Here is a 21923-nt window from a genome sequence, read left to right as displayed (position 1 = left end):
TTAACCCTCCAGAATTATATCCGCTCACATAATAACGGATTAATCGAAAACACTTCAGATAATTTCTTTGCCTTGATCAATTGTATTTCAGCCTCTGTTTTCGATTTAATAAGCGATAAAACCGACTACGATAGTGCATTAAGAACATTGGACGCCGCTTATTTAAAACCTGAAAATATTGTTTATAATAGATATCGATTGATGACGACGAAGCAACAAACAACACAAAATATAGATGCCTTCATACTACAATTGGAAATGCTTGCCAAAACATGTAACTTCGAAGCGGTTTCTGCTGAAGAAAACAAAAATCAATACATTCGGGAAGCTTTCATCGGCGGAATTTCTTCTTCGTCCATCCGACAACGACTGTTAGAAAAACCCATCCTGACTTTACAAGACACATATGCCACGGCCAGATCTCTTGAACAAGCAGAAAAGCATTCGATAAGCTACGCAAATAACTTTACTGTAGCAGCTACAAATAATCCTTCGGGCTACAATCGTATAGCTGTGACTAAAGAAAATATGCATCCAAAAGGGGTTTGTTTTTTTCTGTGGAAAATCACGTCATCCTCGATATTTATGTCCTGCACGAAACGCTGAATGTAAAAATGCAAAAAAAATGGTCATTGGGCTAAAGTGTGTAAATCTTCTACTTCTAACACTCATACTGCTGTTCTTTATGACGACTCTGACTACCCCTCACCTTCTCTATCCTGACTAGGAACTAACTCCAAAGATGTCACATTCACTCAATGCCAAATTAACGGGCACTTCGTGAACGCTATGGTGGACTCCGGCAGTGTAAAAACATTCATTAATGAAAATACTGCTAAAAAACTTAAACTCTTCACAATACCTAAAAACAAAACTATAGCTCTGGCTGCTTCCGATCAACATGCTAAAATAACTGGCGAAGCTGTCGTGGATTTAATACTGAAAGATAAAACCCATTCTGGAATAACAATTGAAATCATTGAAAACCTTTTCATTGATTTAATAATCGGAAAAGATATTTTTAAAAAATATAAAAAAGTAACACTTAAATTCGACGGTCCTAGAGACAAACTTATAATTGGAGCTATAAACACGAATAATTTTTTTCCTACCATAAACGTTCCACCCCCTCCTCTCTTTTCTAATCTTTCTCCTCATACTACTCCTATTGCGACAAAATCCTGACGTAACACTTTTGCCGCCAACAAATTCATAAAAGAAGAGACTGCTAGAATGTTGAAAGAAGGCATAATTGAACCTTCGATATCTCCGTGGCGAGCGCAAGTTCTTGTAACTTCGAATGAGAATCATAAGAAAAGAATGGTAGTCGACTACAGCGATACCATCAATAGATTCACGGAACTAGACGCTTACCCAATGCCTAATATCAATAAGATGGTAGACGACATCGCTCAATATAACATCTTCTCTACTCTCGACCTAAAATCTGCTTATCACCAAATACCTATAAATCATGCTGATCGTAAATTCACTGCGTTTGAAGTAAGTGGCAAACTTTTTCAATTTACTCGTCTTCCTTTTGGCGTCACCAATGGAGTAAGTGCTTTCCAGAGGAGCATAGACTATATTATAGAAAAAGAAAATCTAACCGATACCTTTGTGTATGTTGATAACGTAACTATATGTGGGAAAAATCAAGAAGAACACGATTACAATCTTCAAAAATTCTACAAAATTGCTAAACAATATAACATCACTTTAAATGAAAATAAAAGCATAATTTCTTCTAGTTCTATTACTCTACTCGGCTACACCATAGAAAATAATCAAATAGCTCCCGATTATCAAAGACTAAAACCATTACTCGAAATGCCACCTCCGCTGAATCTTAAATCTCAAAAAAGAATAGTTGGAATGTTTTCCTATTACTGCAGATTCATTAAAAAATTTTCTGATAAAATTTTATTACTAAATCAAAACAAAGAATTTCCACTACCTCCATTTGTATTAAAATCTTTTCAAACATTGAAAAATGATCTAAAAGACGCCACTTTAATAACGGTAGATCCAAATAAAGAATTTGAAGTAGAAACGGACGCTAGTAACTATTGCATTGCTGCAACACTAAATCAAGAAGGTCGTCCTATTGCATTTTTTTCAAGAACTCTCAATACTAACGAAATTAAGCACCATGCAGTAGAAAAAGAGGCAGCCGCTATTGTAGAAGCTCTCCGTAAGTGGCGGCATTTTCTACTCGGCAGGCACTTTAAAGTCATCACAGATCAGAAGAGCATCAGCTTCATATTCGACAATAAAAGAAAATCAAAAATTAAGAATGACAAAATATGTCGTTGGCGTATAGAATTATCCCAATACAATTTCACTATAGTTTATCGACCTGGACCTGAAAATATTGCTGCTGACACATTCTCTCGCATCTCTGCTCTTACTTACAATCTACAAGATCTTCGTGATTTACATAAACAATTATGTCATCCTGGTGTTTCAAGATTAAGCCATTTTATAAGAACGAGGAACCTCCCTTTTACTTTGGATCAAATTAAGAATATTACTGACTCTTGCTCATCCTGTCAATTACTGAAACCCAAATTCGCCAATACCAATGGAGGGACTCTCATTCAAGCCATATTACCTTTTCAACGATTAAATCTTGATTTTAAAGGCCCTCTACCTACTTCTATACATGGCAACAAATATCTACTTACTCTAATTGATGAGTATTCCCGTTTTCCTTTCGCTTTTCCTTGCAGAGATATGACAAGCAAAACCATTATCCACTGTCTAAACAAACTCTTTTCAATTTTTGGTTTGCCTGACATGATACATACTGACCGTGCTTCTGATTTCTTAGCAAGAGAAATAAAGGATTTTTTACACAAAAAAGGAATTGCTACTTCTAAAACAAGTAGATATCATCCTGAAGGTAATGGACAGATTGAAAAACTCAACGGTACCTTATGGAAGGCCATTCAAACAACATTACATTCTAATCAAATGAAACTACCTTATTGGGAAGACATACTACCGGACGCACTTCATTCAATTAGATCATTACTTTGTACTGCCACTAATATGACTCCCCATGATAGACTATTTAAATATAGTCGTAAATCTGCTTCCGGAATTTCAATTCCTTCTTGGGTTAAACCAGGCCCAATATATATTAGAAACCACACTAAAACAAGTAAACATGACCCTCCTGTAACGCCTACCACCCTAATAGATGTCAACCCCCACTACGCTTATGTTCAACTACCTTCTGGTACTGAAACCACTGTCAACGTTCGAGACTTAGCTCCAAACTCATCAAATGAAGAAAACTCTAATAATAATCCTACTACTTCAGAGACTTTATTTGAACCTTCTACTAATGAAAACATTGGTCATGAGGAAGACAAAAATCAATCGTCTGATCTTGAAGAAAATCAGATTTCACTAAAAAATAATACTGAAAATCAGCATTCCTGCCAATCTGTGCGGAGGTCGTCCCGAGTTCGACAATTCCCTAGTAAATATAAGGATTTTGTGACTAAATACTGAAAAAACTGCAGTTTGGGTTCATATGTTATTTGTAAATAAAATGATTCTTATGTGATTGTAAAAAAAAAAAAAAAAAAAAAAAAAATTTGTCTATAATTAATTACCCCTTACTTGAATACTTTAGGACGGGGAAAATGTTATGATTTAATTTGTTGTTAAGAGTTATCCCCCTTGGGATTGACAGTCATAATAAAAGCGCCCTCTGTTTCATTTTCCCGCTCGATCCTTTCAAGAGCGTACGTGTATTTTACAGTTAATAAAACCTTTCTAAAAGGCAATTCTTTACTTACTGATACTATTCACTTCAAAATATATATTAAATAAATGCTTATGAAATATATATTAAATAAATGCTTATTAAATATATATTAAATAAATGCTTATGAAATATATATTAAATAAATGTTTATTAAATATATATTAAATAAATGCTTATGAAATATATATTAAATAAATGCTTATGAAATATATATTAAATAAATGCTTATGAAATATATATAAAATAAATGCTTATGAAATATATATAAAATAAATGTTTATGAAATATATATTAAATAAATGCTTATGAAATATATATTAAATAAATGCTTATTAAATATATATTAAATAAATGCTTATGAAATATGTATTAAATAAATGCTTATGAAATATATATAAAATAAATGTTTATGAAATATATATTAAATAAATGCTTATGAAATATATATTAAATAAATGTTTATTAAATATATATTAAATAAATGCTTATGAAATATGTATTAAATAAATGCTTATGAAATATATATCGAATGAATGCTTATGAAATATATATTAAAGAAATGCTTATGAAATATATATTAGATAAATGCTCATGAAATATATATTAAATATAATGTTCGACGAAATATATAGTGAATAAATGCTTATGAAACATATATTAAATAAATGCTTATGAAATATGTATTAAATAAATGTTTATGAAATATATATTAAATATAATGCCTATTAAATATATATTAAATAAATGCTTATGAAATATGTATTAAATAAATGCTTATGAAATATGTATTTGATGAATGCTAATGAAATATATATTAAATAAATGCTTATGAAATATATATTAAATATAATGCTTATGAAATATATATTAAATAAATGCTTATGAAATATATATTTAATAAATGCTTATGAAATATATATAAAATAAATGTTTATGAAATATATATTAAATAAATGCTTATGAAATATATATTAAATAAATGCTTATTAAATATATATTAAATAAATGCTTATGAAATATATATTAAATAAATGTTTATTAAATATATATTAAATAAATGCTTATGAAATATATATTAAATAAATGCTTATGAAATATATATCGAATGAATGCTTATGAAATATATATTAAAGAAATGCTTATGAAATATATATTAGATAAATGCTCATGAAATATATATTAAATATAATGTTCGACGAAATATATAGTGAATAAATGCTTATGAAACATATATTAAATAAATGTTTATGAAATATGTATTAAATAAATGTTTATGAAATATATATTAAATATAATGCCTATTAAATATATATTAAATAACTGCTTATGAAATATGTATTTGATGAATGCTAATTAAATATATATTAAATAAATGCTTATGAAATATATATTAGATAAATACTCATGAAATATATATTAAATTAATGTTTATGAAATATATATTTAATAAATGCTTATGAAATATATATTTAATAAATATCTATGAAATATATATTAAATAAATGCTTATGAAATATATATTAAATAAATGCTTATGAAATATATATTCCATAAATATTTATCAAATATATATTAAATTAATGCTTATGAAATATAAATTGAATAAATGTTTATGAAATATTAAATAAATGTTTATGAAATATATATTAAATAAATGTTTATGAAACATATATTAAATAAATGCTTATGAAATATGTATTAAATAAATGTCTATAAAATATATATTAAATAAATGCTTATGAAATATAAATTGAATAAATGTCTATGAAATATATATTAAATGCTTATGAAATATATATTAAATAAATGCTTATGAAATATGTATATAATAAATGCTTATGAAACATATATTAAATCAATGCATAAAATGTAATTTTAATTGGATAATTCTCTGATTTTTTTTTTTTTTTTATCAAAATAAATAACACATTGGTTATTCCCAAAATAATCCCATATAGGAATGTCAGACTGAGTCCAAGCACGCTTTTCTTTTAACGGTTAATTTAAAAAAAAAAAAAATCTTTTTGAACGTTTGTGTTATCGGCAGCTCCTATTACTCTCGCTTCTTCTTATTTGTCCCTCAGTCCTCATTTTTTAATGAGTGATTTTTCTGACAAAGGGAGAAGAAAAAGCTGTTTTCTAGGTTGGCAGTATTTTGTGCGAACAGTTGGCAGAGATGGCGGAAATTTTCTGTTTCTATGTCTATCCTTGTAGCCATGTCACTAGTAAGGGTGCTGGAGGTAAACGTTTTGTCTGGGCTGACGTTATCCACCTGATAGTCAGGGACCCGAACCTTGGATTAACCACCAAGGAGGCTGTCCTATCAGCAGGTGCAAAGAACTGGGGCTGCTGTATTGCCATTTGGTGAATGGGTTCTGGACCATGCAGTAGCTTCTGGTGGGGCCTCTCGATGCCATACTAGTGGGTAATTGTTACGGCTTTACCTTATCATTAGCTACAAATAAAAAAATAAAAAAAATAAAAAAATAAAAAAATAAATAAATAAAAAAATTCTTCGTTACTTTTTTTCTCTTAGTTTCCCCTCTCTGTCCTGCTCTAAGTAAATCTGACGACCTAGTCCACAAATTCCAAAAATTCATCATGACAAGTTTCAAGAAAAAATACACGATTAAACCCGGTTCTCCAACTTCCAACGTAGACCCCTACTACCATGTCTCCTTCTCCAACATCAGGGGTCTACGTTCTAACCTTCCAGAGGGTGAAACCCAATTACAGGAGACTAAACCAGACCTTTTATTTTTAAGTGAAACTGGCATTGGACAGGCTATTTCCCTAGAAGAGTTCGCAATTAAAGGATACTCTAACTTAACTTCTAAATCTGACCCCCAGGATCGCCATGGGCATGGAATATGTGCCTATATTAGGGATAACTTTCCATGTGGTAGGGACATCTCCAGGGAAGATCCTAACTTACCCTATATGTGCTTCCGGGTTGCTTTAGCTCACACTACGGCATACAGAGTGGGGGAAATTATTGATAGTGTTTACAGCTAGACGAGTGTTTCTTGTGAAAGTTTGGCGATGGGGGACCATAGATTGAAGCTCAGTCGAACACTTTCCATGAAAATAACCATACATCAGAGACAAACTCGCAACATCTCTTCTGTGAGATAGAGGTGGCAAGGAAGAGAAAAGGACATCTCCTACAAGGCTACAAAGTCTATTTTGAACTCTATCAATGCAGGCCAAGCCCTTTCTAGCAACTCCTGCCTAGATGTGGCAACAGTATTCCATCCTTGGACGTACCTGGTTCTTATATAGATAGAGAATTGCATCAGCAGTGAGATATCTACCGGATCGATAGAAATATCCCACCATTTTTCCAGCGGCCTTGGCAACAGATTTGATGTACGTGTTCCATTTAAGATCAGGAGTAATGGTCAAGCCAAGAAGCTTGTCAAAACTTGAGGCCTCCTGAAGACGAGAGCCATTCATTTCAATTGATGCCAGATGTGGATCAGAATGTTGATGATGTAAAGAGAGAAGCTTGGTTTTCGATGCATTAAAAGTAACCAACCACTCCTTACCCCATTGTACTACGTGCTCAAGATCAGAGGAGAGAGGATTGGAGAGAACTTGGTCGTTTACTGTCTTAGATGTGCTACCATAAATGGTGGTGTCGTCAGCATAAATGTCTAGAAATGATGTAAGGATGTGATTTGGAAGATCATTAATGTAGATCAGGAAAAGAGTTGGGCCCAGGATGAACCCCTGAGGGACACCGGCATTAATACTGTGAGCTTCTGATTTTTGCCCATCAACTACTACTCTTATGAACCTATCAGAAAGAAATGATTTAATAATTGAGAAGACATTTCCAGCAATACCATAGCTAGAGATCTTATGAAGTAAACCTTTATGCCAGACCCTATCAAAGGCCTTAGATATGTCAAGAGCAATTGCCCTAGAAAGGTTGCCTCCGTCGAGAGATTTGCTAATCCTATGAGATATAACTGTAAGCACATCTGCTGTAGATCTAGCAGAACGGAAACCATATTGCATGTCACTAAGAAGGTTATTTTTTTTGCTGAGATGGTTGATTACTTCTCTATTTAACACAGATTCCAGCAACTTACTCATGACGCACAGGAGACTTATTGGCCTGTACTGAGAAGGGGATGAGCGATCACCTGAATTCTTAAATACAGGGCATACTGATGAAATTTTCCAGGGAGATGGGAAACTATTCTCCTTAAGACAACGTTTAAACAGTTTTGTAAGTATAGGCGTAGTTCAGGTTGAAGTTTTTTGAGTACTATAATTGGAATACCGTCAGGGCCAGTTGCTTTACTCGAATCAAGGTTTTTGATTAGCTTGGCAACATCACGTACAGATATACGTATATCACGTAGCATATTTTCTCATACAGGAGGAAATATTGGGGGTTGGCGGCATTGATCGCAAAGAGTAGAATTAGCTGCAAAGTTCTTGACAAAGAGTTTGGCTTTGTCTGATGCTGACGAGATTACCTCAGGTCCATTGATAATAGTTGGGATGGGGCACACACTTCTGTTCAGGATTCTGTTTGCTATTTGCCAAAACTGGTGGGAACCGAGCCGCTGCTTAGCTACTTTGGACTTAACAGATTGAGCATACAACTCTCTTGCATTCTTTCTTACTTTCTTACAATGGTTGCTGGCAGTCCTGAAAGCGGCTTTAGTTTTCATACATCTATTACGTTGGAAACAGTGGAAAAAGTGATTTCTGTGCGCAATGGCAGCAGCACATTCTGGAGAGAACCATGGCTGGCTGTTAGGTTTTTGCTGAAACTTTTTAGAGGGTATGAAACGGTCAATACCTACAATTAACCATTCCGTCAGGTCTAATACTATAGAGGACACATCCTTTTTAAACATGGAATGCAGAGGTAAATCAGATATAAATGTACGGAAGCTATCCCAGTCAGCCTTAGTGTATCGATATACTGTACGATGGAGAGGTACGTCTGGGGACTTATTACATTTCATTTTTATCTTAATTGATACAACAGAGTGGTCGGAAGATCCAAGAGGCGACAGAACAGAAACTGAACACAGTTCAGGGCAAGTTGTGAGAAAAAGGTCTAGTAGGCTCGCATACTGGCCATCATTGTCGGGCACACGGGTGGGTTCCTGAACAATCTGAGTGAGGTCATAGGCAATGGAGAAATCATGACAGAACCTACCCTCATCATCGGTCTTGTTAGAGTGGGTCAACCATTCGACGTTGTGAACATTGAAGTCACCACATACGTGAATGTTAGCTGAAGGATAAGCAGATAAGACTTGGTCAATTTTCTTAGATATGCTTTGAAAGATAGTAACTCCGCTGTTATGGTGACCTTTATATTTACTCTCTATCGCCCAGGTGACCTTTATGTTATAGCAACCATTTTGATACTCGTTTCTATTAAAATACAGAAAGATTCTAAAGTTTGACCAGATACATCTTAAGACTGTCACAAGTTACATCCGCTGAAACATTGTGAAAATAAGGAGAGTTTTTCCCGGGGGGGGGGGGGGAGGTCACTAGGATTTGTTTCATGTAAATAAGTTTTGGTTCGAATTTTTGGTGCAATTAGCAAAAACTGATTATGAAAACTTTTCATATTTGCAAAAAAAAAAAAAAATAATAAATATCTAATTGTTTTATTATCCTAACCCCCCCCTCCCCAGGTGATTAACGAGAATTTTCACCCAAAATCTGTCTCACAGTCATAAATTTGTAAATTTGTGGCAAAATTTTAGAAAACTATTTTTTTATGGAAATCGCTTCAGACAAGGTTTGAAGCCATTTGATCTAAACTGCTAACAAGAACAGAAGGTGGTTATCGTAAAGACAAGAGATTGTTAACCTTAATATTGAAAACATCAAGGTTAAAGGTAGGAGGAAAACAGTCAGCATGAAGAGAGTTCTACAAGCTTGCACTTCTTGGAATAGGAAGCTGCATTCCAATGATATATCAAAACAGCAAAATGATGAAGATAACTAACGTGTCAAACGAACAGGAACTAAGGAAGCAGAGTATAGACAAGACAGCTCTGTAGAAAAAATGCCATAATAGTATTTATAGAAAAGACTGAGACTAGCAACATCACGTCTGTTAGGTTGCAGAGAATGTAGGGGCCAATCAAATTAGAGTATTTTGATGAAAATCAGAAGACGAAAAAACTGCGTAACAGTAGCAAAAAACATAAACCCAATTAACATGGCGAACCTTATTATAATATTTCATTACGAGGCGTTATTACATTTTGACTGTAATAATTTTTTTTTATTGGGTCACAACTTATCAAGGCCAAGAGCCACAAGAATAAGGAGCAATGAGAATGAGCATCAGCTTAAAGATGAGGAACACTATGTGGGTACCAATATTGATCAATGGTATAAATTACATTTGAGTGCATATGCAACAATTTGTTGACATCGAATTTGATGATGGCTAGATAAGCAGCTCCATGGTAATGTGTTCCACATTTAGCAAAAAAGCCTTTATACAACTTCTACCCGACACTGCAGATAGTGGGTGAAATGAAAGTATTTTCCTGCTGAGGCAGAAAGATGAGCTCTCGCTGTGCATGTCTTACAAGAAGGAACCAAACATTGGAGCTCAGTCGAGCACATTCCATAAAAATAAGCAAAATAGATTAAAGAGAGACTAGTAACGTCTCTTAAGTGAAAAGAGGGTGACAGGGAAAGGAAGAGATTATTCTTTGCATGGGAGTTTGGAGTCGATTTTTTACTCCAATGCATGCGTTGCATGGTATTTCCCCAGATATAGCTGCATTGTTCCATCATTTTTGTATATGGGTAAAAGATTGCATCTGGTGGCTTCTTCAGAGAGACATTCATTTCAATTGGTATAAAACACAAATATGAGCATTGGTGGTTAAAGGAGGTAAGTTTGGTTTTAGAGGTGTCAAACATAATAACCCACTTTTTCTCCAGTTCACAACATGGCCCGGTCTGAAGAGAGAGAATTAGCAAGATCTTGATCATTAGTTTTAGCCCCACCCCCTGAATAGATCCATGAGGCACACTAGTATTGATTCTGTGCCTTTCACCCCTGCCATCTAGCAGCATTCACCCTAGACAGGTAGAATCGGTTCCCCCAAAGTGTCATGGGAATATCAAGTTCACAAGCAGTTCCCAGTCACATGTATATGTGGTCAGGGGAGATAATGTAAGTGTTTTGCAGTTCTTGTAGGAAGATGCCAACTTCCTACATAAAGCATCTGATATTCTCAAATGGTCACTCATCTGATACTGATCAGGCTCAACGTTGCTTAACTTTGGTGATCTAACAAATGCCCATCAATAACTGCTTTTATAAACCTATGTGAGAAAAAGGATTCAATAGTTGCAAAGACATTTTTATAGTTAGCAATTTTAAAAAGCAATCCAATATGCCAGACCATATTGAAGGTTTTCGATAAGTCAAGAGCCATTGCTCTAAAAACAGCATCCGTTCCCCCATCAAAAAATGTGCAAATCTTATTATAGTTCACACATCAGCTGTTGATCTTGCAGGATGAAATCATAAATTAGATTGGATATTGTTAAACGGCTCATAAAATCTTATTTTTGAGAAAATTAACATTTTCTCTCTTCGTTTTATTTAAACTTGTTTTTTATATTTGCTTTGCATGATATGATCAGAGATATGAAAATGATTTTTTTTAATTTTTGCTGTAATTAATGTAATAGATAGGAAATCACCTTGTGGCACTCTTATTTCCTGTTTAAATTGTTTGGATAATGCATTTCCAAGACTGAATTTTGGATTGTTAACAAAGTTCAATTTTTTCCTATATTTTGTTGATCTTTCATGATTTAATATTTTCAGGCCGAAGAATATGAATACCACTTGATGATTGTGGACAAAAATGGAGTATTTCAAGTGAATACAGGGTGGAACGATAAAATCGTCACTTTAAAAAAGACGACATGATTCCATTTCCGTTTAATGAAAACTGGTTTTCTTTTTTTGTTGCAGACCATCTACTAGTTGCCAGTTGTGTACAAATCCCAAGAGTAATAGGAGCCTTCTATCATGTCTGAAAGTGACACAATGTTCAACGAGCAAGATCAGAGATGCACCACTGTATAAATCATTCCTTTACCGATCCAAGTTATTACAACAGGACCATTGCCAACACCCTCAAAATGCAAATCCAGACGGTTCAATACATAAAGGCACAGTTTCCGGCCACGGTTATGGTGTGGCCATAAGTGAGGGTCACATCATGCCACCTCACATCTTCGAAGGTGGCTTGAAAATCAACACCAAAGTGTACCTGGATGTGCTGAAGAGTGTGGTGATCCCCTGGGGCAATCAAGTGGCCGCTGGCAGACACTGGGTGTGTCAGCAGAACTCGGCACCAGCCCATAAGTTCAAAGAGACTCAGGCTTCAGAAGAAGTGCCACACCTTTATACCTTTCTCTCACTGGACCCCCTCTTGTCCCAACCTGAACCTACTAGACTACTTTGTTTGGTCATACGTTGAGAACATCACCAACATTACCTTTCACAACACCAAATACACCAAATCTAGCCTGATCGCCACCATCCACCGAGTATTCACCAAGCTCCCACTGATGCTTGTAGAAAAGGCATGCTCCCAGTTCCGGACCCGTATCAAGGCGGTGATTGAGACTGAAGGCAGCTACATTGAATAAATTTTAGTTCTGCTACATAATCAAGTTACCTGAATTGATTTTTTCAAAAAAAGTTTTAAAATAAATAATGTAGTGTTGTTCTTTTGGGCAAAATTCTTATCGTTCTGCCCCGCAAGATTAAGATATCCATTGTGGAGATATTTGTAAACATTCGTTAAATGTTTTAAAGTAACATAAAAGCATGCTGCAATGGATAAAAGTGTGTAATTGTGAGATTCCTGTATCTTGTTCAAGTATATTTTAGTTTTATTAAAAGCTACTTTGTATAGAAAATCAGTCATTTTCCTTACAAAAATATTGCGCAAGACGAATTACAACTCTATGGAAAACTCCAGAAATGCAGGAATCTTAATTTTATTTTATAATCAGATTTCAACATTTAAGATTTTAAAAAACTGCCTTTATTTAAATATTGTTTTTTGTTGTGTAGATTTTAAATTAAAAAATCTCAAATATTGTTTCTCTTTCAGATTACGCAAATAAAAACTTTTTGGAACTAATATATTATCATAAAGTCATATTCATGTCTGTTTGTTTGTTCACAATTTGTTTAATACATACAAAAGGTACACTGAACTTTTATATAATGTATTAGTACATGATTTCTATATATACTATTTATTCAAAAGGAATCAACATTCAAGAGGTTATCTCATTTGCATATTGAATTAGAGAAAATCTGTTTTAATAATTAGCTCCAAATTTTTAATGGAAATTAGTAATAGAATTGTTTTAAGTATTCTGTTTAGAAATATCATATAAAGTTGATTCATTTAATTTACTTTTAATTATTATTATAACCAAAATCAGTTGCATTTAAAAACAGAAGTAAATACCTGGTTTAGGACTCAGGCGCAGGGCTAATCCTCTTGGTGTTGATGGACCCGTAGATCTCAGGTCATCTGTCTAGGAGAAGAAAAACTCTGAAGCTAAACCTGTGCTACTGAATTCATACATCTTGGCAGTGAATAAAGGGGGAGAGAGGCCTCTTCATACTCCTTATTTGCCTAGTAACCTGGCACAGAAGTGTGATCATAGAGATTGGACTGAAACACTCAATGTTTGACCTTGTTTCCTAACTAGGGCAATAAACGCCATTCCCCACTTCCGTCACATTCCAATCCCCTAAAACTGGAGATCTAGGGGGTGCTTGAGTGCCATATATGCCAATGCAATTGGATTGGGCTTATTTTTGTCTGATGATACCGGTTTGATAGTTTGTCAGCTATTGACAGTACAGGAGTCCTAACTCTTTGGTAGTGCTTAGAGCAGCTCATCATCAGTTGTATAATATCAGTAATATCGGAATGGTTGTAGTATATGGAAAGGGATCCTGCACCCATCTCTGTAGATGAAGAGTTGGCTGATGATCTACTTGTGTTGCATGTTTGGTATTCTACACAATCACGTTGTCCAGCACCTCTCACTCTAAAACTGAAACTTTTAAATAAAATAAAATGACAATTCAATCAAAAATTACAATAAAACCAGGTGTAAACTCAAACAAAACCAATTTGCCTCCTCCCTTGAAACTTGCATTCACGAATATCCATAGTCTAATTTAGATGATGTTGAATCATTTCTCCTTGCAAACTCCCCAGAAATCTTGGTGCGAAGTGAAACTAACTTACACTCCTCCATCCCATCTAACTACTTTAACATGCCTGGTTATCTCCCACTTTGCCATAAGGACTCGTGTAGACATATGCACGGACTTATAGACTATATTCGAACCTTGACTAGAAAATCGAAACTCGAATAAGACGACCAGGCCTTCATGTATTTTAGTCTTGACCTGCAACATAGCATTAGCTACTAATATTTTCTCTACCACTCTCCCTTGATCCAGGACTGTAACCTAATCAACCAAGTCTCTGACAACATAAATACAGCACTCTCCCTTGATACTAGTGCGCAAGTACATGTATTTCGTCCACCACCGGTCACAAGTTTATGCAAGGCCAAGGAGAAGACGTCATAGCAAGGTAAAATTTTAGAATGCAAAATCTCTAGTCAGCGAGCGAACACATTTTTGTGAAATAATGCAGATCAGAATGGTCATCTAGACCAAAAAAAAAAGAGAGAGATAAAAGAGAAGAGAGAGATAAAAGAGAAGAGAGAGAGAGAGAGGGGGGGTCGACACAACGACATGAGGGGTGCTAGCAGTAGTCTTCTACACACCATTCACGAACCTTGTCATGCCGCCATTAGATTTGTCAATCTGTCATAGAAAACTTATATATGTACAGAAATAAACGACAAATGATTTTATAACCAGCTGCTTTTATAACCAGCTGCTTTTATAACCAGCTGCTTTTTTAACCAGCTGCTTTTTTAACCAGCTGCTTTTTTAACCAGCTGCTTTTATAACCAGCTGCTTTTATAACCAGCTGCTTTTATAACCAGCTGCTTTTATAACCAGCTGCTTTTATAACCAGCTGCTTTTATAACCAGCTGCACGTGTCTTCTATTTCCATCTAAGAGTGTTTAAGTCAAAGAAATGACACCAATTGTTATTTTTGGAAATTAAATAGACTTGAACATCATCATCATCATCATCATCATCATCATCATCATCATCACCATCATCATCATCATCATCACCATCATCATCATGAAATGTAACTTCAACTACTATACGTCTACTAAGATCTTCAAATCTCTCATCCATTCTTTCAATATGACCAAACGATCGCAGTCTCACGCATCTCACTATATTGTTCACATTTAATCTTTCTCTGAAGTCATCAGATCTTTAAGACTCACATTACACATCAATTGAATCATTCTAATATCATCTCACCATGCAACACATCCCCAAGCCTTTATTTAATCCATGGGAGTAGCATGCTCCTGTTTCGTCAGCCATGACTGGGTAGAAGTCTTAAGTAATTTGCAATTGTATTCATCTAATTGCCTGTATTGGGGACTGAACCTTCAACCTCCGAAAGAGTGTCACTTACAACTGAGTTTTATCTCATATTTTATGTGGTATACCAGGATCCATGGCATATCTTACAAATTCATGGAGGATGACTCTTCAGAAGGAAAAGCCAAAATTATATCCAAAAAGTCTCAAATAGAAAAAAAAAAAAATCAAAACTTGTATTCAAATGTTTCTGTAGATAAATTCTTTAGAAAGCAAGTTCGCATTCATATTCAGAAAGAAGCACCATCTTATATATATACTAGCAAGTTACCCGACATTGCCCGGTCGTAAAATATGCTTAAATATGATATTTTGATTAATGCAGATTTCGTATTTATTCTGGTATTATATTGGATCCAATGATATAAAAAGATTTTTTTTTAAATGATTTGTGCACCACTGCCAAGAATCGAAACCAAAACATTCAGCTTTCGATTTACTTTTTCCTTTGAGATTAATGTCTGAACTATGAAGACATGTTAGCTGCAAGGCTAAAAATTTAAACATGAACCAATAGCAATTATGTTACACATGCATATTCGTAATACTGCCATTCGACTGTCACCTGGCAAATTCCATTTTTTTAATTTTCACACTTTTGCACCGATTTTCTGCAGCTAAAATTCAATATAAAGTTTTGCATGGGTTCGAATACCCTATACATGAATTTTCATGTCTGTAAATCAAAAACTGACAGAAGAGTTTAGTAAGCTAAATTTTTTAAACAAATATATATATACATACAAAAGTATATATAAAAAGACGTTTGTGTTTACTATAACCTTTTTACGCAAATATTATGCAAGTATAAATCATGTAGAATATCTGCATGAATATAATAACACGTAATAGTTAACTAAAGATGATCATCCCATAAAAAAACAAAAAAAGAACAATAGGGAATTAATTAAAATGAATGTTTAAAAGAATATGCAAATTAGCTAGATCTTTTGAAGATGAATGTAATTCCACGACCCATATATAACAAAGTTGTATTTTCTTGTTAAATAAATAGAAAAAAGGGTTTTTAATATGAATATCAATACACAAAAAATCCAAATTTTTATATATATATATATATATATATATATATATATATATATATATATATATGTGCGTGTATTTTGGGAAAATATGTTTATTCAATTATATTTCACCATTTATTTATACCAATCCTTTTATTTATAAAACTGTCTGTTAAATATAACTACAGAGCATATACAAATAAATGGCAAAAGTCTATATTCCAAATTCCAAGATGTTGTTTATTTTAGCATTTATTTCTTTCAGCATATTAAAATGTTTCATTCTTGGCACCACCTGCTTCGTCATGCAGAAACAATCATATAATTATTATATCAATTTTTGAATATTTTCCACCCTGACTCATCAGAAAAATAAGAACTCATTAATTAAAAAAAAGAAAATTTAGGCATGATTATATAAATTTTTAAAAAAATCCGAAACTGCAATTGTGTTTTATGATATTCATGCCATCTTTGAATATAAAGCCTATGTTATAATTAAACTTAGTTCATTTCATTAATCATTTTAATTCTGTTATAATATTCTTTATCTTTTTAACTAATAATTATCACAGCTCATTAAACCCTGTCCTCAAGTGGCTTTTGGTCTTAATAAGTTCTAAACTTTGTAGGATCTTTCGAATGTTCATGAAGTTATAACGTTGTAAGCATACATTTTATCTGTCACCTCTTCTCCGTAGTTTTGCTCATTGTGAGAACATAACGGTGACTCTTCAATCCAGCTAGAGATTTGCAATGCTTATTACAAACATTGCATACAAACTTATGAAACCTGCACCAGTTTTTCAGGTTGTTTGTATGACTTTATTTGGTAAATGAGATCTGAACAGCTTCTGTGAGTCTTTGTGCTCATTATTTCTGCCGTTGCAAAATAGTTGGATGCACATCCACACATGTTGAAACTCACACAGTAATGACAAGAGAATTATCTTTGAAACATAATGAAGTGAAAAATGTCTAAATATTAATCCTCTTTTCTGATCTCTATTCATTTTACTCGGCACTTCCTTATAGCCACTCTCATCTACACTTATTTCCAGCACATTCAACACAAAGCAACCTTTCTTTATATTTCTTCTATACTGGGATTGTCATTTCTGTTTCCAGCCATACGCATTGAAAATATTCACATCATCTCATTGTTATATATCGTGGCTATTAGAAAATAATTGGAACTGATGCTTGTTGAGTTGTCTCCCCTTTTCAGTTCATCAAATTTGCCAACGGTGGTGATGTTAAGTGAAAACTTCATCAAATAGGCTGCCATTCTTGATAACAATGCAATTAAAAGTTGAGAGAATGAAGATGAATTGGGAATCTGGTGAGATGCTCATCTTAAATAGCAAATGCCAAAGGATAAATGGAAAGCGGAGATGTGCTCGTGCCAGGGGTGGGGTTGGGGGGGGGGTGCAGTCTACTGTGCTATGTAGGAGCCTATTGGTTATACGAAAAACATTCCAAAAGTAAAGCCTCCTATTTTTTTGTTCTGCCCAAATGGATTAAAGGGGATTTCAAATTGTTGTGATGACTGAACTTATGCATTAATGACCTGAAAGTTTCATTTTTCTGTTGCAGATATTGCCGGTGTAAGACTAAGAAAGAAACTCCTGTCATGGACGTGTGTCAAAAACAGAGATGCGTCATTGACTTTCTGTATGGAGAAAAAATTGAACCTGTCAACATTCACTGGCGCCTGTTAAACACCAAGTTGATGGCAGTGAAGGTAGGAGATGTGTTCATTGATTTTGAATGGCAACAGAGATGCAAGTGACAATATGTGCTGCGGACTTTTATGGCTGAGGCATTATCCATTGCAAAAGTACATTGAGAATGGTGGTTACTATGTAGAAAAAATAAATTTTGAAGCACAAAATGTCACTCGTTTTAATGGCATCACTCTTCTCTTCATACGAGGGGCGTACAATAAGTAATGCTCCTGAACCACTTCCAGTTGTCTGATCTAGCTGAAATTTTGCATGTGCAATGATTTATATCTCTACGGGTTATGTGGCAAATTATAGCTCTGAACTAATTGTGGTTTCTGTTTTACAGGTGTTTGAACTGAGTCAGGTGTGAAATGGAGCCTGTTGAATGCCGAGCAGTGATCTGGTTTTTGTATTTGAAAGTACAGACACCCCAGGAGACTTTTGATAAAATGAAAGAAACTTATGGTGATAATGCCCCATCATATGATCTTGTAAAACGCTGGCATCGTGAATTCAAACGTGGCCGGAAGTCTGTGGAAACAGCTCCCAGACCTGGTCGCCCCCCTTCTGCCATTGATGAGGCATCTGTCCGTCAAGTTGAGGCTGCCATTTTGGAAGATCCGCGCATTACTATTTGCCAAATAGCCCAAGATGTCAAGATTAGTACATGGTCTGTGGAAACTATCATCATGATCATTTGCATATGCATAAGGTGTCTGCCAGATGGATTCCCAGGTTGCTCACACCATTGCAGAAGCGAGAACGCGTCGAGTGCTCCTGGATGAATTTGGAGATGTGGCAAGAAGATGAGTCAAAGTTTTTCAAAAGACTGATTACACAGGATGAAACCTGGGTCCATCATTATGGTCCAGAGACCAAAGCCCAGACAATGCAGTGGAAGCACTTGGACTCACCACCTCCAAAGAAGGCAAGGGTGCAGCCCTCCACTGCCAAGGTCATGCTCACAGTCTTCTTGGACCAGGACGGAGTAGTGATGACAGATTTCCTGGCAAAGGATACCACAATTACAGGAGCCTATTATGCTTCACTTTTGAGGAAATTAAGGGAAGTTATCAAAATCAAAATTATTCTTATATTACATATAATTTTATTTTTTTTAATCTGTGAGGAGGGTAGTATCGAAACACACTTAATGTTTGCAACTAAACAATTCAGACATTTGTTAAATCGACTTTTTAAAACTCATAAGGAAAATCGGATTTGACTTTTAAAAGGATTTTACCCCATGCCTTATTTTGAGATTGTGGGCGGGGGGGGGCACATATATATTTAATAAATGGTAACGTAGAGATTCGAGACCACTTACCTTCCCCATAGAATTTTATGAAATATTTCATCAAAATATTTGAAGTTTTAAAAGAGGTTCGGGCCCCATAAGCAACCTTAAAGTAGGGAGACACTTATAGATTTGGGACCGTTTTCATTCTTTTCCTCAGAAAATATTCTATGTAAGATTTAAATTTCATAAAAATATGATATATTTGAAATGTCAAGGGGACTATTCTCTCATAGATTATTAAGGAATGAATTTGCGTTTTATTCTCAGTTAATTTTACATAAAAAAACACTTTTAGATTCTCTAACCTTTTTTATTTATATGTAACGCACAAATATCACGTGCACACGGACACATAGTTTTAAAAAAAAAGATATCACATTATTTTGATTATCATTATTGCTATTATTTATATATATATCATACAATTTTTATTATTTTTATTTTTTCATTCACATTCTGTTTTACCTTTTCGTCTGTTCCTCCATATTTAATGTTTATATTTTCTCTACAATATTTTTATCGATCTTGTGTCTAGCTCTCGTGGGGAGATAAGTATCACAACATTATATGCAAGTGTTAGATAAACTAAGTAAATGACTAACCCGACGGATTTAACTAAGACTTATAATCAATCAAATTCATCAATTTGTCTTTTCTCCCCAACAAAAGCAGCAGAACATTTTTAATTTTGCACATCTTTTTATTTTACACGTTATCCAATGCATGTTACATTGTTTATGGTGAGTCTTTCATGTTTTCGGGTTGTTGACTGGACCAATTACTTAAGTTTTTAGGATGCATTCACTTTGTCAACTAAGCTCCAACCCCTGTCCCATCGCCACAATGTTGCATTCCTGTGTCTGTTTTACAAATATTTTAATGGAATGTGCTCTGATGAACTCGTTCTACTTGTGCTCCCTCGGCATACATATCTCCAACAAACCCGCTTAGCAATAAAATCACACCCCTTCACTATTGAGGTCCCTAAATGCCATAAAGCTTTCTAATAGTATCTTCCCTCAAACAGCTAGACTTTGGAATTCCCTTCCTGCTACCTGCTTCCCTGACCGTACTGATATGCAGAAGTTTAAATGTAACGTAAACCAACGTCTTGTTAATCTTTTCTAGGCATGGCCCCAAATAGTAGCCCCTTACGTCCAAGTGGCGATATGCTTTGTAAGGGGGGGAAACATGAGTAAAAAAAAAAAAAATGAAAAGATAAAGTTTAATGAATGTAAAGTGATATTGTAGTAATTGTTAATGGTGTGAATTGGAAATTGATTGTTTATGGGGATGGCTCAACAAGAACTTGTTTTAGTTTTAGAAGAGAAATGTTGTTCAAAACTAAATGGCAGGACCAATGAATTGTTGTTCAAAATGTTGTTCAAAACTAAATGGCAGAACCAATGAATTGTTGTTCAAAATGTTGTTCAAAACTAAATGGCAATGAATTGTTGTTCAAAATGTTGTTCAAAACTAAATGGCAATGAATTGTTGTTCAAAATGTTGTTCAAAACTAAATGGCAGGACCAATGAATTGTTGTTCAAAATGTTGTTCAAAACTAAATGGCAGAACCAATGAATTGTTGTTCAAAATGTTGTTCAAAACTAAATGGCAGAACCAATGAATTGTTGTTCAAAATGTTGTTCAAAACTAAATGGCAGGACCAATGAATTGTTGTTCAAAATGTTGTTCAAAACTAAATGGCAGTACCAATGAATTGTTGTTCAAAATGTTGTTCAAAACTAAATGGCAGAACCAATGAATTGTTGTTCAAAATGTTGTTCAAAACTAAATGGCAGAACCAATGAATTGTTGTTCAAAATGTTGTTCAAAACTAAATGGCAGTACCAATGAATTGTTGTTCAAAATGTTGTTCAAAACTAAATGGCAGAACCAATGAATTGTTGTTCAAAATGTTGTTCAAAACTAAATGGCAATGAATTGTTGTTCAAAATGTTGTTCAAAACTAAATGGCAATGAATTGTTGTTCAAAATGTTGTTCAAAACTAAATGGCAGGACCAATGAATTGTTGTTCAAAATGTTGTTCAAAACTAAATGGCAGTACCAATGAATTGTTGTTCAAAATGTTGTTCAAAACTAAATGGCAGAACCAATGAATTGTAAAAGCTCACAGATGAAGATGAAGCATAGGGTTTCCAGTAAGTAGCCAATTCAAAGAAATCTGAAGAGCCAAGTTTCTTCCTGTGTAAAAACGAAAATTTATGTGCAAGAATTATTAGAAGATTCAGAATATTTTGTGAAGTGATTCCAGTTTCTGATTATTTGGTCAGTTCTTATCACCCATGTTTATAAATAAACCTTTCCAATTGTTTTATAACCGTACACTCACATCCATATCAAAAATATTACAGCACATTCTGTGATTTACTGTAATTCTTAATACATATAACATATGCTTGTAAAACAATAAAAAATATTTAAAAAAAATTATTGAATAAAAGTTTTATCATTTATCA

General features: G+C 34.0%; 1 protein-coding gene across 1 annotated transcript in view; it reads right to left on the bottom strand.

Moving 5' to 3' along the window:
* LOC145288092 (EF-hand domain-containing family member C2-like) overlaps window positions 1-21923 on the bottom strand; it is a 110366-nt gene that overhangs the window by 26865 nt on the left and 61578 nt on the right. The window lies entirely within an intron of this gene.

Source organism: Euprymna scolopes, chromosome 11 (assembly GCF_053919585.1).
Source record: "Euprymna scolopes isolate OS-2025 chromosome 11, ASM5391958v1, whole genome shotgun sequence".
Lineage (NCBI taxonomy): Eukaryota > Metazoa > Mollusca > Cephalopoda > Sepiida > Sepiolidae > Euprymna > Euprymna scolopes.
This window is presented reverse-complemented; position numbering and strand designations above follow the sequence as displayed.